At 36.8% G+C, this 25,708-nt stretch overlaps 1 protein-coding gene and 1 long non-coding RNA gene across 4 annotated transcripts in view; one reads left to right on the top strand and one right to left on the bottom strand.

Moving 5' to 3' along the window:
- Positions 1-25,708, top strand: part of CACNA2D1 (calcium voltage-gated channel auxiliary subunit alpha2delta 1) — a 330,506-nt gene that overhangs the window by 59,518 nt on the left and 245,280 nt on the right. The gene's annotated exons all lie outside the window — the stretch shown is intronic.
- LOC127463447 (uncharacterized) lies at positions 1,096-15,728 on the bottom strand. Its single transcript, XR_007900836.1, has 5 exons — positions 15,697-15,728; positions 14,293-14,348; positions 5,956-6,045; positions 2,328-2,460; positions 1,096-1,730 (listed from the first exon to the last, which is right to left on the bottom strand). It is a non-coding gene; the product is annotated as an uncharacterized LOC127463447 (long non-coding RNA).

Genomic DNA, 25,708 nt, shown 5'->3' with positions numbered 1-25,708 from the left:
GGGTGGTTGTAAAGTGACATGCTTATACTTAGGTTTGCATTTTAGTACTTTTGGATATTTGCCTGTGGAGCCTTAATTTTGCAGTGACATCTGTTTTGCTGTGTTTTGTTTTCAGATTTTTGTCTATTTTTTGAAGACTTTGTGATCCTTCGGAATGAAAACAGTAGAGTAACATGCTATTGCCTCTCATTTTTATAGGTCTTTTTCCTAGGAAATAAATTTTTAATTTCCCAAGGTTTTCCTGCGCTAACTGAAGGCATCTGGACCTTGTTTATAGGGAACTCATCAAGACTGTGCTAAGGAGTTTGGTGTTCATGAACTAAATTCTCTCCCTTTTGATGTAATCAACTAATCCATTAGTACGATGGACGTGTACATCCCAGGGGATATCACAGAAGCATAGAATGGTTGGCATTGGAAGTGACCTCTGGAGATTATCTGGTCCAACCTCCCTGATCAAGCAGGGCCACCTAGAGCCAATTGACCAGGACCATGGCCAGATGGCTTCTGAATATCTCCAACAATGGAGACTCCACAACCTTTCCTGGCATGGATGATTATTTTCAACAATCATGGATGATTGTTGCCAACAAAAACAAGTTATGAAAGGCTTTTAAGGAGATTCGGTATCTCTCGTTAGGTTGGATAACAAACCAAAAAAAGTGTGGGATTCTTTCTGGCCCAGAGCTTTGTCTTTCCACCTGGATGCTTAGCATAATTTCTAGGTTAAAAATGGATTCTAGTTTGACTGTATTTGCTTTGCCCCATGTCTCCTGAATGTATGACTGTGACTGTTCCCACCCACAAGAACAGGACTAGAAAGTGCCTTTACTTGAGGTAAACCATAAACAAAACAGTAGGATGGGGCAGTCATGGGATATCTGGGTTTGTCCTTCTAAGGATCACTGAGCAGGCTGCATCTCAAACGAGCAGGGAGGCATACTCTCAGTGCAGGCAAGCACAGTTCATACAAGTAAAATGTTCAGCTCTCTAGAGATGACAGTGCAGACAGTGTATCAAGGAATTAACATTCCATAAGGGTGGGTTTCCTTCAAGAGGTCTTTGGTTGCCCATCTCTTTTTGTTTGTGTGTGGAATGACTTCTGGCAGAAATGTTAGGTAGGCCAGATCTCCTGTCCCATCCTAGTAAGTACAGATTTACAAAGTTACAGTGAAGCAGAACCTGAAATGTGGGTGGACTGGGTTTCATCCAGGAGTTTTATACAGATGTATAAATGATATATGTATAGAACTAAAATCTTATATGTTTAAAATTAATGAATAAACAAACAAAAATCCCCACTTTCTTCTTTCTTATACTATTTTTTGCTGAGTACAGGCTGATTTAGCTATGCATGTTGTAACACATAAATAATGAACAGTATATCAGGAAAGACTTTTCTTTCTAAGAAAAAAAGGAAACAGAAAAAGAAACTTTGGGCACTTGGATTTTTTTTTTGTCAGGGAAAGCATGAATGACATGACATAAAAAGCTTTAAATTAATTAAAGCAAAACATCGATTACATTTTCATCACTCAACAATTGTTTTGCTGCACTTCGTATCTTCTGTGATTCATGCACATCAGTTTGCATTGTAAATTCTGTAGGGTGTTGTTATAGTTTATCTGTGACTCCATCATCTCTGTTGATAGATGTTCTTAAACAAATCAAATTACTTTGTCAGCTCCATAGAGTCACTCAAGGAACAGCAAAACACAAATCCAGTTTTCCTGGAGGAGGAGCAGGAGAAAACTGTAGAGTTGACTGTCACCTAACTCTATGCCTATATCCTTGTTAAAGTTGCTAAGAAATCAAGATCTTTACATGTGTATTTCATTCACAGATTTTCTAAGCCTTTAAAACTTCCTGTGAATGAAAATAAAGTTTCAGAACCTCACGTGTAATATATACATTTGATGTCAAAAGTTAAAAATAAAGGACAATGAAACTTTTATACAGCAGTAAAAGAAAGGACAAGTGAAATGAATCACTTTCAGATTTTCCTATTTTTGCCAGAACAAAATCACCACTTTCAGAAAAAACAAACAAACAAAGAAAAATCAAACAAAAAAAACCCCAACTAGTTTTTATCAAGTATTTTTTTTTTCTACTGGGAAATTTCATGGTCAAGGTTCTGGCCCATCCTCATCATGATGGTGTCACTCAGACCTCTGAAGTGACAAAGTGGAATTCACTGCAGAGGAAATCAAGGACTTGCACATTTCCTTATCCTCTGTCAAATATAAAAGCAGAATTGAAATAGATTTTCACAGTTCAAAATAATTAAAAAATTCTCAAGCTTTATATTGAATTACTATTTCACATACCTGTTCTTTGACTTACAAGCATGAGATTTTATTGTTTCATTCTAGAGAGTATTAAAGTATGATGATAGTTTTCAGACTTCCAATATTAAGGCTATTTACTTCCAGAAAGAAGTTACTTTACTTATCGAAATGGCTGAAGAGAAAAAGATATGACATCCAATAAATTATCATATAGATAATAACATTTTTATTGCATTTTATTGTGGTTATGGTGTTAACTTCCGTGGCAGCTAGCAGAGTCACTTCTACTTTTTGAAAGTAAATTCATAATTCGAGTCTATAAAGCCTTTTTGGGCATATATTTTCCAGGTTGCACAATATTAGGGCAAAACTCAGTAATCAGCTAAAATCTTAATGAAATTAATATGTTTTTTGATTTTTTAATTGATTTTATTAAAAATAATAAATAAAATTTACTTTTTGCTAGGATTCTTTCATGACTTTTATTGGTAACCTGATTAAAAAGGTGAAAATTACCTTCAATTTGATTGCTGAAAAGGTTTGAAAGACTGTTTCAATTCTGTTGTCCTAAGAAAGACTTTAATGCTTCACTGAAAGAAAAAAAACACATCAAGAGCCTGGAAAGGCCTCCTGATTTAGAATTTAACTAGGGAGGAACAACTTCACATTGGAGAAACACATGTAAAATATACTAATAGCAAGAACTCCCCAGAACTAGGGGTATATCCTCTTAAAACAGCTTCTAAAATTTCTCAGTGAAAAATGACAGGCTACATTTTAGTCTTTTTAAAAAGTATTTTGGGGTCTCTGAGGTCTGGCATGTTCATTCTTTTGCTTGTGTTAAGCAAAAGCACAATAACTGTTAAAAGTGTTTAAATTTTAGGGGTTTGTTTAGCCTTTGAAAGCCAAGTAGAAATGTTTGTATAGAATCTCTCAAACTAGCAATTAAAGCTTTTTTCCCTTCTCACTATTTAGTTTGATTTAAACCTTGAAGTCTTTGCAGTTCAAATGCTGCAGCAGCCTGCAGAAGAACTGAGAAATGAAAGGCCCTGCAAACAGACTCAGGTAGTTCCATCCTTAAGCACTGACTTGCTGAATAGATGTCCAAAAAAAAAAAAAAGAGATTCCACCCAACAATGGACCACCCACATGTACAAAGTCAATATTTGTTCAGATTTAACTAAAGTACTTTTAACTGTACTGTCCACTTTTACATTTGAGAATAAATGGGTTCTGACCAATCTAATTTGAGGTAAGAATAATGTGGACACATCTAGAGTTCAAAGAAAAACTGGCAGGCAGAAATGACCTATCTAAATTTAATTAGTACTCTCATTCTGTCTCACAGTACATTTGTGTCCATCAACAAAAATATTGCCAGGTCCAATTATCACTAATTGGTAGTTAATTTGACTGGGAAATACAAGGCTAAGTGTTTAGGGGCCAACCCTGAACTCATTAACATAGAGGACAAAAATATTAAAAATATTAGAAATGAGATAGAAAAGTAATGTAAATGTATCTCTGTATTGGCTCCAAGCAATTAGTTGTGGATCTGATGGGGTGAAGTAAAGGGTTGCTGTGCTACTAACAGACCAGTCCAAAAATTGATGTGCAGGAAATCGAAGGCCTCGAGCATTGAAGCGAAGTGTGAAACTCCTCGGGAAATGGGTTAACAAAAGGAATTTACTTTACTTGGCACTTAAAGCTTCCTTTAGTGACACAGGTTGTAAACTATTACAAAAGAGATGCAGCTCCCATGGTATGTACAGGAAGCTTATAGACTTTGTGAAAGGGTGTTTTTTCCCCAAAAAAGCTATTCCTTTTTGTATTTAGAAAAAAAGCCACAAAATAATTGCAAATGGGCTGGACAGCGGCTTTGCACTGAGATAGATCTCTTTTCATTGTACAAGAAATGAATGTCTCTGTGTAACAAAGGGCATGGGTGATGTTTTATATTTCATTCCTCATTTTCCTTTTCCCTCTGGCAGAACTATTTAATTGGTGGTTAGTGGAACTCTCTGCACTTTAGAACTTCACTGCTTTTAATTCAAACAGATACCATGACTGCTCAGAACTACAGCTGGTTCTTCTATCTGCAAATCTATTCTGTATTTCACTTCATATTGAATAACCATTTTCCCTTATGATCATGGACATGAAAAAATTATCCACTGTTTCTGTGAAAGCTCCATTTGCTTCCCTGGCATGCTTTATGCATTACCATGTTGACAATGGACAAAATGCTTTTCTTGAAGGAAAAGGAAAGATACCTATGTCATTGTCTTTTGTTCTCTTGACACTACTGGTCTTTAGTGTTTGGCCTGGAGTACATAATTTATAGTCATCAAAGAAGTAAAGTGAAAAGCAGTACATGGGCAGAAGTGAGGAGAAAGACTGTGAACCACAGAACCATAGAATAGTTTGGGTTGGAAGGGACCTTGAAGATTTGTTTTCCTAACTTAGAATATATTGCCATCTTCTCCCACTACATTTTGCACCTCACTTGATCTTTGCAATACATGCTAATTCCAAAGCAGTAGGTCCCTTCTAACTGCTTGCTTGAGGGGCCACATCCATCCAGCGTCTGTGCACACTACAAATGGGATAAGACCAGCCTGTTTGTTCCATTAGGAGAAGCAGGAGGCATCATATGAAACTTTCAGACAACAGGCTGAACTGGAGGAAGGAGATGGGACCCATCATACAGCTGTGCTGGCTCTCGTGACTGCAGGTCTTTAGAAGGGCCTTGAGGTTACAGTTAAAGGTGCTGAGTCAGTTTATAAAGCAAAAACCATCAAGGCTCTTAAATAGGAGAGCATCATGTGGGGCTCAGGTTATGTTTGAATGGGAAATGTTGTAAATTGAGTACTTGCCTGCAAATACAGGCTAAAGACACAGGGCAATGGGCCAAAGTCATTGCTTCCATACATTGATGCGAGTTTTTAAATTCATTGAAATTATCCTTTTTTAATAACAAGAATAAATTTGACCAGTTATGTTAAAGTGTGAAGAAGTGTCTAATGAAGTATCACTGGGCAGATTTGAAGTTTGGCCTCAATTAACATCATCTTTAATGATCTGGAAGGAGACAGTCAGAATGTTCATTAAATTTGCGTAGGATACAAAGTTTGGTTTCAAATACCATTGAAGGTACAAAACCACAGAGAGGCTTCACTGAACAAAACCAGTAAATAAATAAAAAGGAAAAAACTAAAAGAAAGAAAAAAGAAGAGATTCAGCTCAGTAAAATGCAGGTTGATAAAGGAAATTATTAATATTCTGAATTACAGTGTAGGAAGAAGCAAAGCAATGCTGAGAAAGATTTCAATAATAATAATAATAACAACAGAAACAACATTAAAAAATCATGTTGATTTCGGAGCAGAGGTTTAAAAAATGTATACAAAGTATCAGAGGTAAAATATATTTTCAGGGAGGAGTTAAGGTGTTGGAAAGTGCTGTGGTGCGCATGTGAAAATGACTGATGTATGTTCAGGGTAACATCATGGGCCGACCAGAGCAAGGGGAGTGGAATCACAGCAGTGAGGATCCAAACTGACCATAAGGAAAATATCTTGGAAGTAAAATGTGTTCACCTGGGAAGTAATTGCCTCAAGGAGGGTTGGGATTTACTATTTCTGTGTATTTTATTTTCCCCACGTACCTGGTGAGGTATTAAGGATGCTGCTGGACACAACTGCTGAGTTCTTGTGAGCTGTTGTTACTGGCAGGGGATGGATCTGGGCCCACTTCCCTACAAGAGAGAACAGCAAAAGTGCCTTCAGCTGTAAAGACATGAGTAAACGATCCAGACCATTAATGAGGATGCTATTTTTATTTATTTTTCTTTTTTTGGCAATATGAAGCCTCAAAATAAAGCTACTTGAATTTATTGCATCAGCTTCAAATTATAAGTGTTGTAATTTTGTTTCATCTTCTTTTCTAGCACTGAGGATCTGGTAACTTTACTACATTTTACCCTGAATGAGGCAGGTATATCAAAGTACTAGATGTGGTAAAAGACTGCTTTGCCTCAAGTACGCCTTTGTAGTGTCCAATTTTGCTCTTCCTTTTGAATAATCACTTTTATTGGAAAGAAGCAGGAAAATCCATTTTTTTTTTTCAAGTTTGTTGAAATTAGAAATAAATGGTTCAGAAGAAAACCACCAGTGTTTCTTTTATTCCAGAGCAATTTCAGGATGATGAATATTTTTGCAAGAAATATTTCTTCATTAGTATCTTCTATTGATGATGGCCTCATCAGCCACTGTAGTGAATTTAGTGATTCTTTTTAATTTGTCTGCATGTTTCAGTTCAATTAATTTTCTTGTTAAGTTTTCATGGTGAATGTGTGTAGGAAGGATTGATGTAAGTTAAAGATAAAATTCCTGCTTTAGATAGGTAGAATAAATTAGCAGATCAAAACAGCAGCTATTACTCACTATCTTCTAGGTTTTTAAAATAAAATTACTTTTTCTCTGCCATCATATGCTCCTTAAAGCCTATAAATTGTTTTCTAACCTCTCTAATTTGTAATTACTATATCAAGAATAAGAACTCTGGAGACCTTTATTTGTATAGACACTCAACAACTGAGCCTCAGCAACGCGTAGTACCAGTAGAAGGATAATTTCTGAGATGCTTTAGATTTCTGAGATACTTTAATTGATTCAACATTCTCATCAACTTAATCACTTTCACATAATCACAGTCACAGAATGGTTGGGGTTGGGAGGGGTTTGGGAGGGGCATATGGAGATCATCTAGTCCAACTCCTGCTAAAGCAGGTTCACCCAGAGCAGGTTGCACAGGGTTGTGTCCAGGTGGGTTTTTAATATCTCCAGAAAAAAAGACTCCACAACCTCTCTGGGCAGCTTGTAACCCTGAGAGTAAAGAATTTTTTCCCTATGTTTGGGTTGAACTTCCTGTGTTTCAGTTTGTGCCCTTTGCCCCTTGTCCTGTTGTAACCTGTGGCACCTCTGAAGAGTCTGGCCCCATCCTCTTGACACCCAGTCCTAAGACACCTATATATGCACTGATCAGATCCCCTCTGTCTCTTTGCCAGGCTGAACAAGCCCAGTTCCCTCAGCCTTTGCTCATGAGAGAGATTCTTCAGTCCTCTGATCAGCTTCATAGTCCTCTGCTGGACCCTCTACTTTCTTCTTTTTGTGATTCATAAAAATGAACAAATTGACTTGGTGAACTTAATACCAGTTCTCCAGTCATCCAGAAATGGAGATCATGATCCTGTATTCAGTTGCTGAAGGTGCACTAGAAGCAGATGAGCAGACTGAAGTTAACTGTTACCCTATGTACAATATCTGCAATTTAAAGGTTTTACTTCACACTGGATCTAGTGTGGTTTTTTGGAGTCAATATGGCCCAATATAAATGTGTTCCTCCAGGAGAAAAAGATGAAGTAGAGAGTAGGAACTGTGTCCAGGAAAGGAGGGTCTTCACAAAGGTTGTAGAAGTTAAGGCAGTTCAACATCTACTAGTTTGATAAAATATGCAACACTGGTATATATAACACAAGAAATATTTGCAAATTTCAGGTAGTATATAAATATGGGACTAAAGTATGGGAAACTTCTACATTATATGTTAAAACGGTGGTTTATGCACTGTATATGCATGATTTTTTTTTTATTAAAACAACAAAAAAATGTGATGGAAGATAATTGAAAGAGTGCAGAAAGTGGTAAATAAATGAACAAACTTCTAAAGCTGTGATGTTAAGGAGGACTCTACACATACTTCTGCTTCCCAACTTCTGGTAATGCTTTCTCCTTCCTACTGAGCTTCATGTACGGGGAGGTCCTCCTTCGTCTCCCACTTTCTGAATGCTGGCAAGCTGCCACTCGTGGGCAGTGAAAATGTGCATTTATGTGTCAGTCCAGGAAGAGGGAATGCTGCAGCATTACCATTCCAGCTAACAAAAGGTGTCTGCACTGTGCAGTAGCTGTCTCCCTGCCTTTCCCCAGCCTCTTGCATTAGGTTTCTGGGCATGTCAGCTCTGAGACACTGTTGATGATACTTTGCATCCAGGTGTGTATTTCTCTCTTCATTTGCTCCCCTTCAACTCTTTTCAATCCTTTGCACGACTTAGGTGGTCCCTTCTGGCTTCAAACTCTGTAGCACAGTAATGGAAAGGATTAGTATCAGTACAAAGTCTGTACAAAGTGCTTTGCCTTTTGTTTACATAAGGTGCCTGTTCATCAGCATTTCTAAATACTCGTGCCTAGCTGTAACTGTGGACGAACAAAGCATCTCAGCACAGAAACTACTTGAGGTCGACTCTGAAATGAAATCTAACATGACAACGAACTCTTTACAGTAGTCACTCTATCAGTTACTATAGTCACTATATCCGTTACTTCACTGCTGTGGAGTCATAGTGATGTTCAGCGCAGGCACAGGGAGAAAAATGTCTCTAGGAAAAGTTTATCAAATCTATGAGGGAAAGAAAGCTTGTATGTCAATAACAAAAGAGGAAGAAAAAAAACAAATCACATTGTGGTATGTCCATAATATAATTAACCTGTGATAATGCTAACACGTTGACTTTATATTGGAAAAGCAGTCAGTGTTTTATTCTAAATTCAAAGCATTTGGAAATACCTTCTTTGCCTTTTCAATTTGTATTAATTTGCCTTTTTTTTTCTTTAAAAAGAAATACTTTGAGCTCATAGAAGTTAATAATCCAGAAAGTAGATGTTGTACTTGTGATAACACTTCATCACACTTATCCTAGCAAACATGACTTAGTGCTTGAGTAAGATGGCTTCCACAGATATGTAGTGGGTACTATCAGAAATAGTATTGAGTGGGCATTAGAAGACATGACTTCTTCACAGTGCAAATTTCCATTTACTCCATTTCTAAATGTATAACTCTGGTATTAATTACTTTGAAGTGAATACTTAAAAGATTCTCATTTTGCCAAGGAAATACTGTATTTAAACAAAACTGTTACTTAGGACAGGAAATATCTGTTGTCTCCTAACTCTGTGAAGGTTGCTTATATAGTTTTCATAGTGAATAGTGTTATTACATATTTAAAAAACACATCTGTCGCAAACTGTCTAAGCTAGATCAGAGATAAAATGTGTTACATATTACAAGCCCAATTCTGTCATGAGAAGAAGAGGTTTTAATCTGCAAATACAGCATAATACCTGTTCCCAGGCCAATTTGTCCTTTGCTCACTAAGGCAAACAGTGTAAATTGGTTTAAATAGGCAGTGGAATTGAAGTGACAAGAGTAATTTATACTACCTGAGGTTCTGTTCCCTCCTTTAAAAGATGAGACACTCTGTACAGTCCTTGCAGACTGGTCTAATTGGGCAGGCTTGAGGGATGCTTAGGAAGTTTCCCTGGGTCCTGCAGCTCATTTTGCAGAGTGTGAGGGCAGAGTTCTGCAGGACAACTCAGGTACCAGCTTACTTTCACCATGGTTTCCATAGCTAATTCCGTTCTGGACTTCATGCAGGGTTCAGACTGGTTTTGTTTCTACCCCATATTATTAAACGTTGAATGTCCTCTTTGCACTCACAAGTATCTTTAGCACTCAGAAGTGTGTGAACAGTTTGAGATATAGCAGTATCTACCTCACATCCTTTTTATAGATAATGTTCACTGGTCCTGAAACATGTTCAGTTTGCACAAACTGCTGCTAACAATGTTTGATCCATGAGCTATGCTTGTAGCAAACTATACCTCACTCTCAAATATGGGATACCAGAATGCAAAAAGAATGCAAGTTTATGTTGTTTTATATTATTCTCACTATTCAAGCACATATTTTAGAACAATGCCAATTTTTCTACTGCAGAATTTTTAGTTGGGAGATGAACTGTGCACCAGGAAATTAAAAAAAAATAATTATTATTCCTTTTTTTTTCTTGAAAGAGGAGCAGTGATGTGTCGCTTGATCTCTTTCCTTCAGTGTCTTTCCCAGTAAATTACATAGTTTCCCTTGCATGCCACATGCATCATTAAATATTCTGTATATCTCCCAATGCTTCTTCATCCTAACATGAAGGAAGCCAGTAATAAGATTAATCTTTGTCACTAACAACTACTTGCATGGCTATAAGGGAGGAACATTATAGGTATACATGCCCAACAGAATTCAAAGGATAAACTGAGTGCTATTGAATTAAGGGCATCTATCAGTATACTCAGTTTTCTTATATCTCTTCATGTATTCCTGCAATGATGTTATATTCAGGATTTGAAATGATAATCCAGGGATCCAAGTAATTCGTAGTTAACCATCTGCACTTGATGGAAACAATAATAGCAAAGAGAAAGCCAGACCTGGAACGATGGCTGTATAATCATTACAAGGGTCTTCTTAGATTACATTTTTTCACAACCTTAGCAATGTCTGTGGGGAATCAATGCTTTCTCTTCTGAGCTACCCCTAACTCTTAAGTAGAACTGCAAGCTAGAGGAAGTAGCTGGTTGGGCTTGTCTGAGAACATCAGGATGCAATTGATCCTGTAAACAAGTACACCCTCATTGTATGGTTGTACTCAAGGAGGAGGAGTTAGCATTCCTGGGTTGTGTAAAGACATGCTGGAGGAATATAACTGCCATGGAGACACTCTCCTTGCAATTCTGTTCTTCTGTGCCGCTGAATCCTTCCAGTTGTATGACCTCTATGCGTTCTGTGTTGGTGACAGCCCACACTGCTTGAAAAACACGAGATAGTTTAAAGAGGCAAGTGCTGTTGAGGGTGAGCAGGGGGATGTGTTCTGGATTCCTTTTTCTTGCATTGCATTTACTTCTTTGTAAGTAGTATCCAAGAACGATATAGGTACACATGAGCAACACATGGTGCCACTCATATGTTAGCAATCAATTAGCTGTTTTACTTCATTATGTGTTCCTAGGCATTAAAAAAGAATTAGAGCTTTGGCAGACAAATAAGTAGTGAATACTTTATAGTAACCTAGATAGGCAAGGGAAATGCTAATAAGCATTTTACCTCTCTGCTCTCTTTCTGCATGGCTGATTTATCACTTAATACAGCACATTGCTATGCAGCTATCCTTTCTTTTCATGTTCCTGGATTCCACCTAATAAGCTCTGCCTTTGAGCTGGGCTTGTTAACACAAACAGTGTGTAGCATTAATAGCTGCCAGTGTGTTCAGTTCATCCCTTAGCTTGGGCATGGCTGTTATGGACAGCATCTATTCTGCATTTGAGCCATGTTCTCTGAATGAAAGTCCCACAGCCCAGAAAAACAGATCTGAAAATAAAACCAGCTTCCTGATCTTGACTAGCCAGTGTCAAGGCTCCAGGTGCCAGAGATGCAATTTTCAGTCCTCCTGATAAACCAAGGTGCTAAAACAGTGCAAGGTGTTGTCCTCAGCTGTTAGGGCTGAGCAGAGAGGGGTTCTCCGTTTCTTAAGTTTATGTTACATTTTAGGAATTCTCTAGGGTAAAAAATGAGGTAAAATATCATGTGTAAAAATGAACACGTGGGGTTTATTTTCCCTTACATTCAAACTTCAAGGTAGCCAGCTGATAAGGAAATTTGAGCAAAACCAGTGAGATTTACAGTCTCTCAAGTATATTGTTTGTTTACTTGGTGAAATAGTTTGAGAATGTATGTATAAAACCTTTTTTTATTATTTAAGTATCTCATTTGGCATTTACAGCCAAGAACTAATGCTAAAGGGAGTTTACTAGATTTCAGAAAAACACCCTAATTTTGTCTATTTTCTGCTAAGAAAAATAGCTTGAAAAGGAAAGATATAAAGTGAAATGATAGGACACTGTCCACAAAAGTGCACGGTATGAGTTTACTCTCATGCTGACAAAAGATGGAGCTTGGCCTCGTGTTCTGTGTAAGTGCTTAACTCCTAGTACCAAGCAATGCTGACTGTTTAGAAGGAGTGGGAAGGATACCACTGTGCCTTTCCCCAGGCCTGGACTTACTTGTTAGAGATCCATTGGGAATGTAAATGGGTTAAAATACTTGCAAGGACAATGAGGAATTATTTAGTGTCTGGATTTTACTAGGGTTTACAAGTAAAGTCAGTGTCAAGCTACTTACCATTGCCAAAAGCAAGGTATTTCCTAGTATGTCCAGAAGCTAAACTTGAAGAGCATCTTGATTTTATATGTCTCCAAAAGCAAAGTGGTAACAAAAAATAGATTTCAGGAGACTGAGGCTTCATTTCAGTACTTTGCTGGGTACTCCCCTTTTCATTGACTCTGTTTACTTCTCTGTTAAATTTGACTATTAGTATCTACGTCATGAAGGGTTTCCAAGCCCAAAGTAATTAAATCTGAAAAGTGTGTTGAGACATTCAGATGGAAAGTGCTATCTAACTGCTCTGGTATAATTATACACTGCATCCAAGTACCAAAGGAAAGTGGAACACGAAAGAACAGCTAAATTTATCCTAGAAAATGGGTTCAGCAGTTCAGCATTCAGATTAAGATCAGTAGAGCAGCCTCACTACTGTTTAAAGCCATGTAATCAACTAATTTTGGCTGATGCTCTATCAGTTGAAGTGCCTTTTAATATGTGTTGGTTTAGTTCTTAATTAAGAGGAGTTTTAGCATACAATTAACATATAGTTTTGTTTTAAAAATGTTTTCTGGATAAAATATTTATTGTTTGATTTTAATTCATAAGTATTTTTCTTCTAATGTTTACAATGCATACATAGATCACAGCATTGATAAAGTATGTGTAGGATATTGAGAGGAACAATTTTGCACAAATTTTTCACACTGCAAATGAAAACTCAGAAAAAAGAAAGTCCACATGATGGTGTATGAAGTGGCTGACTGGGCTACAGGTACAATATTTAATCCCTTAGCCTTTTTCACCACCAAGGTGTAAAACAAATGCCAGTGTAATGTGCCAGTAATGTGATCTGTTGGCTTGTAAAACAACTAATGTGTTACTCCCCAAATTCTGATAGTAGTGCCTGTGCAAATTAAGATTTCATATCTCACAGTCCTGCATTTGCAATGAACTGTGTTAGCAGATGGAGATGTTGCTTGTGTTTTTCATGATGCCTTAACTTAAAGGTCTAGTAGCTTTTACAACTGTTTTTCTTTTTCTTTTTTTTTTTTTTAGTATCCCTTTAGTAAAAGAGATAATATAGATATGTATCTGGAATTTATCCTAATGTTGCAGGTGTGCTGCAGCGTTGTGCGCGTGGCAGTTCTTCAGAGAACCTTTGACTTAAAATCAATTATAAAAGCAACCACCCAACCCTGTCCACAGAAACACATCCAGTTGCAAATTTTCAGTTAGGGTCAATTGAGCTAACTGTATTGCCAGCAGATGGTAATTTACACAAAAATGATTTTGCAATTGGCTCAGTTAGTTAAGAGTATGAATATCATGTTTTTCCAACTCTTTTTCACAGCAGAAGCAGGCAGAAGGTCTGTCTTTAGCTGGTGGCTCTGGGTCTTGTTGGGTGCTGGGTGTCAGTGCAAAGAGCTCTACCAGACTACTTCAGCCAAATCACAGTGTCCAGCCTGGGAAAGTAATGAAGTAATGTGCACAAACGGTGCTGCCCAGGATGCTGTCCTGCTGTGGGCTTACAGGGGTAAAATCATCCCAATGTGCAACATTAAACTCACCATGTTCTCAGTGCTACTGCTTAAAATGCATGTACTCTTCATTGCTTGACGTGATTATTAAAAATACCATAAATTTAATAACAGTAAGAGTATAATTCATTCATTGATGATGTTCAGAATTCTTATTATGGTCTTAAATCCCAATGGGACTAGTGTATTTGGGTGATGTAGTGGTTGTTTAGTTTTAAGTGCTAAAATAAATGCTACAATTACTGCTGAATAATGAAAGGGATGACTGGATAAGTTTTACTCTATCAGTGGTTTATGCTTGTTGTATGAGGGATAAACACAGAAAAGTGCTACTGCTGCTTATTCATGATACAGAAATCAAAACTTTTCCTACCAGATGCAGAGAAATCAGGGATAAATCTTGAAATGCTTACCTAAAAATTGATGTCAAGTAAAATCTACACTGAGACTCCAATAGTAATAAAACCTCCTAGAGAAGAGAAAAATTCACAAAAGATGAGTAATAAAATTGAAACTAAAATTATCATAGGATTTTTAAGTTGGTGTTCCTTAATGGAATTGGTACTTGAGGATTTTCAGTTTTATATATAAAAAAGGAAATAATTCTAAGTTTTATTTTCACTCATAGTATCATTCATGTAATAAATTGATAATACAAACTATATTAAAAGTTAATGTATAAAATTGAAAATTACATTTTGCTTTTCAAGATAAAGGCATTACAGCTGAATTGGTCTGTTTGAGGGAAAAGTTCTAACTGACACTATTTATTTGAGCAACTTGCAAACCACATTTCAATTACAGCACATTGGCATGTGTAATTATATGTATTTAAAAAATCAAATACATAGCAATGATTTTTCTTGATTTCACTCCTTATGGGGTGAATGTGTGCATATATGATACTTCGCTAATGTTACTGTCCACATTTTCTTGTTTATTTTTTTATTAGAGATTTTCTTAGCCATTTCAATAGCTTCATTTCTGATCTTAGTTTCTCCCTCTCCAGTAGAAGTTTCCAGGCTGTTTCTATATTTCCCTCCAGTGTCAGAGCTGGCCCTCTTCTGGCTGTGACAGTGTCAGGATGGGGGGCTTTGGCCACAGATTTTCATAGAATGGTTTTAGTTGGACAGAACTTCAAGGACTGGACACTTTCCACTAGACCAGGTTGCTCAGAGCCCCATCCAACCTGGCCTTGAACGCATCCAGGGATGAGTCACCCACAACATCTGAGCAACCTGTTTCAGTGTCTCACCAGCTTCACAGTGATGTTTTGCTGAAACACCCTGCACCAGAGGTGTTATTTTAGCTTTAAACACTGCTTAATGCAGAAATTTTGGGTTGAGGGAACACTGAGAGACTTCACGGTTCATTTCGGTTCCATCAGTGAGAGAAAAGATGGCAACGCCGCTCCCCGGCACAGGGGCATGCCGGGGCCGGGACAGGGCATGGACATTAAGTTCTTGCTCTGGTCTGACTCTGGGTTGTTGGTCACTATTTTTCTTACCACCATCATCACTATTTTATTATCATTATAATTATATCCACTCCTTGTTATTTCTCATTCTGTTGTTGTGGGTTCAGGCCGTGTTCCGGCCCGCGGGCTGTGCCGGCAGGTGGCGCTGGCGGAGCGCGGGCGGTGCCGGCCCCGCGCTGCCCGTCCCGGAGCCCCCCATCCCCTGCTTTGCTTCCCAGAGCTGCATTCCCGGAGCGAACGAGTCCCCTGCACCGAGGGCACTTCAGAAATTAAATGTAGGGGCTTTCCCTGGAGGAGCAGCCGGTGCGAGGCGCCGGTCCCCGGTGCGTGCGGTACCCACCGGCCTCTGCCAAGAGCGCTGGAGCCCGAAGGTTGCTGCACCCGTTATCGTAAAATGAAGGCGTTTGCCCAGCTGCATAAAATATCAGGTCGTGATGTACAAGGGAAGAATAAACCAGTGTAATTGTTGTCTGGCTTTCCTCGGGGTTTGGGCTTTTTTTTTGTTTTGTTTTGTTGGGAAGAAGGAAGTTTGATTTCAGGCACTGAAACTGAGCCGATTGTCAGTCACCCACGGAAAGTTTGGACAAGTTTCAGGTTTGCAATAAACACATGAGTCTGTGAATCATCAATGGTAGCTGGTGAATGGTAGTGGAATGTGCAGCTATGAATAATGTAACCTGGATACAAAATGTAGAGGGGAATAATAATAAAAAGACTGTTGTCAAAGGTCTACAAAACTCCTGTAAGAATCCTGCAGAAGAAATGACAATTCGATGTAGTAAAGATCAAAGCAGTGGGAGGAGAACTAGGAAAGGATATTATCAGAGAAACTGAGAAAAAGAAGCATTCTCAGGAGACCCTTTGTGCTGAAAGTGGTGTGTTTGAAAGATGAAGTCTGAAGATGGTTCTTGAGATTGGCTAATAAGAGATTATTAAAAGAATTAATGATTTTATTGTAAGCATATTGCAAGGAGCAAATCTGATTACAACTGACTGGTCACCTCATTAATGACCTGTACTTAACACATATGATATATTTCTGAGCATCCAGAAGCTTTAATACTTCTTTCCTGCAGCCCACATCCTTGATAAATGTGGCAAGGTTAGACAGGGAGATATTTATTCATAAGTGTCAGAGACAGTTAGGAAACTAGAGAATTCTTAGGATGTTATTGCCAGTCACTGACCCTGAAAAGATTGACATATGATAACGCTGTGAGACAGCCAGGTTGGGAGTTACTCTGGTTTGAGGTCATGCCTCTCTGCTGGTGAGAGAGACGACTCTTACTCTAGCTTTGTCCTCCGGAGTGAGAGTCATTTCTTCCTCTGGGCTTTGATTTCTTTCTTTAGGTATGGATATGTATTTCCAGGTGTGAGACTTTCTAGCTAAGAAATTTCTGAAACCACTACTTTGATCCAAAAGTACATTATGGAGAAAAAGCTAAGAAGAAGAAACCCTTCAGAAAGTAAATTTCTATTGTTTTATTTGACTACAACTTGAAAATCAGGACAGAATGCAATTGTTACCATTTCGTAATTGCCATGAAATTCCAAATTTTGGATTTCATCTACATATTTATGATCCACACTATGTGTGTGGTACAGCCATGGAATGATTGTTCAGCTCTTGAAATCATTTGTTTTCTGGTTCATGTAATAAGAGGTGTTTGGCCTTCACTGTGAGTGAACTTGCAATCTAACTTCTCACATAAATTCAAAAAAAAAGGACTGTGTCTCAAAAATAAACCTTTTCCTGGGAAATTGGTAAAGAGCTTAGAGTGGAAGGTTTTATATTTTACTGAGATCTATAAACAGATTTTAATTTGAGATATTTCTATCCTTGATATGATGCAAATGTAGGGTTAAAAACTGGACTCAGTATTCTGCTGCTGAATCAATGATTGGTCTTAGAAAGAAGTAATATGCAATGTAACAAATGGCAGGAAGGATAAAATTGGCAAAATCAGCATCTGTTATCTGTTATCTGATCTCATGATTTATAAAAACAAACAGTTAGTTAAGCCTTCAATAGACATTTATGAAAAACCTACTAATTAACAGAGACACGTTGTGGTTTGAGGCGAATTTCTATCAATGATAGCACACTGTGTGTGAACCTCATAGACCAGAGCAGCTCCTCTGTTGGTGGGAAATAGTGTATATAAATCAAGATCAGCAGAGAATCTTAAACCACAAGAAAATAAGTGTCCTGAAAGAGGAGATAACAGACAGAATGTTATCCAGAGGCCACGGGGGTCTTATACAGAATATTGAGCATGCTGAGAATTAATGAAAAATGCATATAGGCTGGCTGAAATACCAATTATTATCTTGTATGTATATTTACATTTCCTCCCCACTCAGCAGTGCTATGACTCTAAGGTGACTGAAGACTTCAGTGCCGTTCTGAAATAACCATTTTCTCGTTTCACCACAGAGATCTGACTAGTAAAGACAGGCAATTTAAACCATGGACATTGAAAAGGCCAATGGATTTTCCTGCACAAGCAGAGCCCCATTGCCACAAAGTAGACTCAGGTCATTGACTCTTCCCTCTTCCATACCACATCCTTTTTGATCTTCTTGAGTCCATAGCTGCTGGAAAAATACTTCTCTGCACACTTACTGCCCTACACCTTTTAGGTTTCTGAGAACATTTGTGAGAATGTCTCATATCACAAAGCAACATTTTATTTCAAAGGTGTTTGCACTTGAGAAGAGGGTAAAGGGTTCGTGATGAGAATAATCAACTTGTGCAAAAAATTAAAGGATTCATTTTTCAGAAAAATAGTGACGCGCAAATTACAGGATTTCATTGATCCCAAACTAAACATCACTGTGTAGCTTAGCATCATGTTCCTACTATAGCTTTGCTAGTAATTTCTTTTCAGAATCTCTGATAAAATGCTGCACAAAACCAAGGAGAAGACAAAACAAAGACCAAAGAGTTAAATTTGGAATGTGAACTTAGCAGTGCTTAATGGGAAGGGTCTGATGGCTTTTTGTTGTCCTGAATTTCTCCCATCAGTCTTGACTTTGAATTCATCTTTTTTGGTCTGTGTCAAAGATCTTCAGTCAATAAAACAGGCATTTATTGTTTTGCTGTTACTCATATTTTTCTCAATTTTTCTTGTATTAGTCTTCAGGCTTGTGGCAACGATTTATGAATGTTGAGGTCTGAATTTATTTATTTTATGTGACATCATGCTTATATATTGCTAGTTACTCTGTCCCTGGAAATGAGGCAAGGAGTCATGGCATAGGTCTTGTTTTGCTGCCAGTGTATTTATTTTGCCCACTCCCACCTGGGTGCACAGAAGAGCTGTGCTGAGAAAGAGCTGACCAGAGCTTTAGTTCTTAATTGTAAGAAGAATTTGCCCATGTCTCCCTAGCTAAGGACATTAGAGATTTTTTTCATCTAGGTTTTGTGTAGGTGGAATTCTGTGTGTGGGAAAGGTTTTGAGGCCATGAAACTACTTTTTGGCATATGTAATTTTTTATAGAATTGATTTATTATGTTTTATGCCACTGAAGGGTGAGTATACAGAGTATGTCTGTTTGATTGTCTCCATATCAAATGGTGTCCTGAAGCAGTCCCACATCCCATCCCTGGACAGCCTCTCTCCAAGGGTCAAAAGCAAATGTGCCAGAGAGGGTCTAAAACCAGGAGAGACATAGTGATACTTCCTCAAAATGCTCTCTTCTCCTCCAGCATTTTGCAATCCAGGAATTTCTCTGGTCACAGATGGTTTTAATTGTATTAATAACCCTTGGTAGATTTTCTTCCCATATCTAGTCTGTTCTAAACAGATGTAAACTTTACACTCAGTAATCTGTGCAAGTTCTGCAGCCAGTCTGGTATGTGAGGAAGCATCTTCTCTTTCTTTCAAAGCATCCCACTTTAATCTTGTAGTGAAGGAACCAGAGGTCAAACAGTCTCTGGTCATCCTCTCTGTCCCAGTCATGTTTTTTTTTATAGGCTTCAATCATATGTTTAATCAGTACTCTTTTCCAAGTTGATAACAATACACACTAAATTAATTTGTAACAGCATCCATACAATTATCTTCTGTAGTGTGACAGCTTACAATTGTTGACTTGGACTTTCCTTGGTTCCTGTTCATAAGCACAGCACTGATGTTAAAGCTCACTGAAGCGTCATGTGATGTCCAGTTCTAGTTTGAAACCAGGCTTGTGTGTATTTATGAAATCTGTTACATTTTGTCTGTAAGACATATTGTAAATAATTTTAAAATTAAATTATAGCATAAGCTATGCAATCCATATTAAAATAAACAAGATGTTTCAGTAATAAATATCTATTAGAATTAGATCTGGGAGATTATTTGGGAGATGCTTAATGATAGAGTGGGTTTCTGGGGAAATGGGCAGATATAAAAATGAGACTTATTAAGCAGGACAAGTCCCTAAGCAACTTCTCACTCAACGTGACTACTAATTCATGGGCTGAGTTGTAATTAACAGTCCAGGATTCTTCATCTGTTGTAAAGTGATGCTCCTCTGAATATGTCTTTGGATAACTTTACTAGTAATGATTAACTCTGATAGTACACAAGTGGGGAAAGAATAATGGCGTAAAATTTGGATGGAAGTCAGCTGAAACTAAAAGCGATGGTGTAGGGTTTTGAAAACTAATCCCTAGATTAATTACACTGTTTGGTTTAGTGGGGATGAGGGATACAGGTAAAGCATGTACTCCGCAGATCTCATCACAACTGTGTGAAGAATGAGGCTTCACCAGGGTTTAGTATTATGCTTCAGGACACAGCCTGATGTAAAGACCAAAAGCTTACTGATTCTGTGGATTTCTCTACAGTTTCTTACCGTGCTTATCGTTAGGTGCAATATGGTCTCTCCCTTTTTTAAAACTTCATTGTAGCACAACCTTCCCAAAGGATGTACCAAGCCTGAATAGTGGAACAGGTGCTAAAAGTGCACTGGGTATTAGTGCTAAACTTGTCCTGATTACGATAAAATACTCATGGCGATCACCACAGTACATGCCACAAGATAAGTTTCCCATGTTTTGGGGTTATTTCCCATTTTTAGATATGATAACCCAAAGATAGAAAAAGAGTTCTAGAATGATGATATCCCCAAGCATGCCTCTGGAAGTGGCAATAAGCCTGGCTACGAGTTTAGGATTCTCTCCCTGCTATAGTGCTGTTGATGATGTTGTAGTCTAAGGTTGACCATAATACTCTCAGGGAGTTGGATTTGTTGCATACCGTATGCTTGTCTGCTCCTTGGAAGCAGAAGGAAGTTTGGAGTAAAAATAAGCTGTTACTGTCAGCAAAAGATCACTGTGTGAGCATTACAGAGCACCTAAGGAACGTTTAATGACTTGGCAATTCTAAGCTTTGTGTCATTGTCAAGGAGAATGGGAAAATTAATTTAATTGGGACAATCTTTAATTTAGAATTAAGTTTAATAAGCAATTTCTTGTCACTATGAGCATATGTTATTTACTAGATTTGTGTTTCCAGTGTTTTATCAACCTTATATCACCTGACCTTACTGAGAAGTTAAATTTAAGTTCTATCTGCTTAGCTTAGATTTCTCTACCAGATTTATAAAGAAATAATTATAAAAGGCTGAAGAGTGAAAAGGCTAATTAAAATTCAGCTTTTTCTTTACCTTTTTTTTAATCAGCAAGAAATACAATTAATACTAGTTAAGTTTGTTGTATTAATATACCTTGGTCATGCAAGTAACAAAATGGAAAATCTTGTCTTCTATAAAGTGATTGAGCAACTATTTTGACAGGCTGTGAAAAGCATCAAGTACCAGAGGAAGTTTAGTAACAAATTAAAGAGAAACTGGAATTTTTTAGTAGAATAATAAAGGAATGGGAAAGAATAGCTTGGAGAAAAAGCGTGGACAAGAAATTTGATTTTTCAGAAAGTTAAGAAACTTTCTTTTAATTTTTAATTATCATGGATAAATAGTGTGTCTGGTTTTATCACATATGAATAAAAATCCTGTGGTGAGGGGGGAATTTTATTTATAATGGGTGCTTTAGTTCCTAAACCACAATATCAATTTATGCTTGGTTCTGTTAGCATAACATTTTATGTGTGTCTGATTAAGCCTTTATTAAGCCTATTTCGTGAGGCTTAAGACATCTGCAGTGTGGGTTCTGCCCTGAATTGAGGCTGTAGTTGCAGCAGTTATCCTCATTTTCATGAGATTAATTCCATTTGATAAGTAGTATTGGCAAACAAATACATGTATGTTTAAATTGCATAAATAAATGTTTCTAAAGAACTAAAAAATCCCTTACAACAGAAATTAATACTTCGTCATCATAAATATAGCTTGTCATCATAGAAGTAGCATAAGTTGTTAAAAACTATCCTAGTTTGTGTAATGAAAAACTGTCAGATGTTACTCAGTCCATGCCCTTATGATAAATGCAATTTAACTCTGGTCAACTAATATGAAGTTAAAAAGACAGAAAGAGTAAAAAAACTCATAAACCAACCCTTTCTTGCCTTTATGCAATAGAAAGCATGAATGGTCTTTTCTTGCATGTTTCCATCTCTGTTTTCCTATGGGAGCCTGTCTTCAGACTTTTCCCCACAGTATCATTGTCCTTGATACCTTTGAATCACTGCATAAACAGGACCGGACCACAAGCTTTCCTTTTAGTGGGCAAACTGAAGCACCAGGAGTTTGCACGGTGTGATAAAGGTCACAGGCAGAATTTGGTGTTAACTTTAATTCCTGCGATGGTGCATGTTTGTTGTTAAAGAGATGCCTTAGGAAAGTGAAGTATGGCAATTGTGTGTTTTTATTAAAGCATTATTAGGATTGTATTAAGATTAAGTATCTATGAACACAAGTGTCAAATTAGAGCATTTTTTGATATCTTTATAGGGGAATACTGAAAATTAATATTCTGAGTCAAAAGTAGAAAAACTTGTTTTTTTATTTAAAAAAGGATTAACAATTCATAAAATATGTTGCTAGCCACATAATCAAAATCTCCAATTTCTAACTACTCTTTTTTGTACAAGGTGATTTTTAATCTTACTCCAGTTCTTTGGATATTATAGTCTCCCTTCGTCCTCAAAGTCTATAAAAGTTGAATTAAAAAAAAAATGCACAGAAAACTCCAAACCTGATTCTTCGACAGAGTTGCTTCACAGCAGCTGCTCCTCAGTTAACACAAACTAAAGTTGTCAGTTTACACCTTTGGGAAAATTGGTTGTTCAGGGCTTTTCATTCTGTTCTTCTCTTGTATTGATGGAAAAATAAAAGTAAACTAGACAATAAAATCATGGAAGCAGCGGAACTCTATGTTACAGTGAGTTTACAGGTACAGATGCTCACCCTAGTCTTCTTTATTTGGTCATGTAGCCCGAAGGCCGAACAATATCATCCGTAGTAGTACGTTATCAAAGGCAGGGATCAGCTGTCAGCTGTCAGCTGATCCCATAGATGGATTATTCATGTTAATTTTTTTTAAGGCATAAATATAAAATACAGGAAGAAAAACTTGATTGGCTTTGCACTTAATTTCCTCCACCATAAGGTTTGCTACCAAGATATCTATAAAATTAATGGAATACATGGAGCTCACATGTAGAATAAAACATCTTCCTGAATAACACAGTATTGCAAATTTCTCTGCTGTTCAATGTTTCTGGGAAACAATTATTCAAAAGAATAATTTTATTGTAACACTTGCTGTTAAAGCAACAATTCTATTTACTTTTCCCAAAGCTGGCATGCTGCCAATGGAACTATGTATAGATAAAAAAGGAAAACATGCACTGGAAAGCTGTATGGTGGATAAAACACGTTTTGCTGAAAGCTACTTCATCTCCATGCTTTTTGAGTTCTGGAATAGTGTCATTAATTATCTAGGCTAATTTTCTCCCCTAGTATTTCAGTTTGGTATTTCGTGCATCATAAACCATACCGCATGTTCCTGTAGTACTTACACCCTGTCTAGCTTAATTTCATGTTCAGAGTTATTCCCCTGTGTATTGCCAAGGTCTGGCTTTGAGTAGCTGTCTAATTGAAATATTTGCGTGTCAAACCATCTGCATGCATAACATTTATTTTTGGATCCTGCCCCTCTCCTGGTCTATGAAAAATAGAGATATGTGGAAGTCAACAGAGTATTGAACGCAATATTTTAGTGTCAGTTGAGTCACTTGAAAATGGAAGAGTACATAGGCAGGTCAGAAGCTATTGCTGTCATGGCTTGATGCACCACACTATAGAATTTGCCAAGTGACACTGCAGAAAAGGAAGGATTCATAAGACTGAGGAAAAAAAATGCACTCTTATTTAGATTTAACCTGGACTATTGGAGAATAAGGTTATTATCCTTATCTGAAATAAAGGATACTGAATAAAATTACCATTGTGATAAAATTGGAAGTTATGTTTTTTTTCTAAAACTGTATCATTTTCCTGTAGTCGTCAGATGAATAGTTGTTGTAAAAACCAAAATTATTTTGGCTCTAGCAAGTATATGCTTAAAAACTCATTGATTTTATATAAACAAGATATGGATTTACAAATTATTTGTACAATTCATTCTGGCTTTCTTTACACATGTATTCTTCCTCTGTTTTTAAAACTGTTTTCCTTAATATCACTCTTTGCAGAAAAGAGGAATGTGCAATACAAAAGGTATGAAAACCTGAAAATGCTTTGCTCTGTGTTTTCCATTGCTTTTTATTGCTTCTGTTTTAAAGTGTGAAACACCAATTTATTAGGACTGGTGATCTACCTGAAAGTCAGACTGAGGAAGGATTTCTTAGCTCTGACATTACACAGGCTTCAGTGTTTGTGTAAATTTGATAAATATTACTATTTTATATGTCCCAGAGAGAATACTTCATTGGTTTCATATGACACATAGTTAAGAGAGAAATTCAGTATATGATATATGGAGATCTATCTATATATATTTGATAGGCGATACCTTTGCCTATTAAATATTTTTCAACTTTGATCATACTAAAAAGCTTTAGACATTTAAGGTTATATTAGTCAAATACATCTTTACCTTTCTTAGAAACATGGAATAACTTAGGGTTTGAAAGGGAATTCATGAGGATATCTGATCCTAACCCAGGGGTTATGAGTATGAAGTAGAGATATGGCTAATTAAAGAATTCAATTTTTATTTTCAGGTGATTATCCTGTTTGAGCACTGTCCTGTCAGTCAGATTCCTAGTCCATCATCAGGTGATAATGGATGAAGAATGAAGTATTGATCTCTTATTAATTAGATAAATTTATTTAATTGATAGGAGATGTAGATGAGGCAGTGACTTGTTAAAATGGGAGGAGTTCTAAATCTTCCTGTGTGTTTCTTCCTGTTTACTTGCTATCCCTGTGTCCCTTGTTATTATTGTATCAAATTAGAAAATTTTACGTGGAAAGTCTCATCCAAGTTTAATTACAATACTCAGATAAAGTATTTTAAGATTTCTTTCAACTTTGTGCAGACTTGTTAGTTTAAAATAATATTATTTACTACTCTTTAATGTTCAGATAACTGCTACACAAGTATCTGCAATTAGTAGAAATTAAGAAAATCATCAAAGCTTTGAACATAAATTTGGTTTTCCTTTTTTATTATTATCAGTTGCTCTTCTGGTTGTGAAATGAGACATATTATGGATGATTGTATTTTGAGACACAGAATCATTAAATAACTTTTAGAGTGACTGGGAAAATCACATTGCCTAAATAATGCATCAGAACATCAAGTCCAAGGGCAGTGTGAAGCTAAATGTTTTGAGGTTAATATAGTAAGAGGTTATTTTATTATGTTTTATAATGCATTTGTTATTCCATCCCAAAATAGATCTAGACATATATATGTAAAAATAGCTTTTATTGCTAATGTTTATCTATTAATGTACCTGTACTATGTTTACTTCATTAACAACCAGTTTCTTTTTTCTTCAGTATCAATATCTCCATGTCTAAGAGAAGTGAAAAATCAAAGTGAAAGAAACCAAGGTTGTAGTAGAATCTTGTGATAGATTCCATTTCAATTCCAGAAATGAGAATTTTGCACCTGACATTGCTTTAGTAAGACAGAAAGAAGCTTCCAGAAGTGAATAATCAGATTATATCTATTTCTTGCTTTCCTTTATTAGTTCATCTACAATAGCATACAATAAAAGTGTGCCCCCTTCCCCTCAAAAAAGGCCTTGGCATGCAAACCTAATACAGCAGAAATTAAGAGAATGTAAGTTAAAAAAAATGGAAGATACAGAAATTTGTATGTGAGCATGTGTCTGATTAGTATTTTGTGTTAGTTGAGATATTTCTTTCAGGCTCAGTACAATTTTTGA

The sequence above is a fragment of the Manacus candei genome, unplaced genomic scaffold, assembly GCF_025592945.1.
Source record: "Manacus candei isolate 608988 ecotype Guabito, Panama unplaced genomic scaffold, ASM2559294v1 h1tg000160l, whole genome shotgun sequence".
NCBI classification, from domain to species: domain Eukaryota; kingdom Metazoa; phylum Chordata; class Aves; order Passeriformes; family Pipridae; genus Manacus; species Manacus candei.
This window is presented reverse-complemented; position numbering and strand designations above follow the sequence as displayed.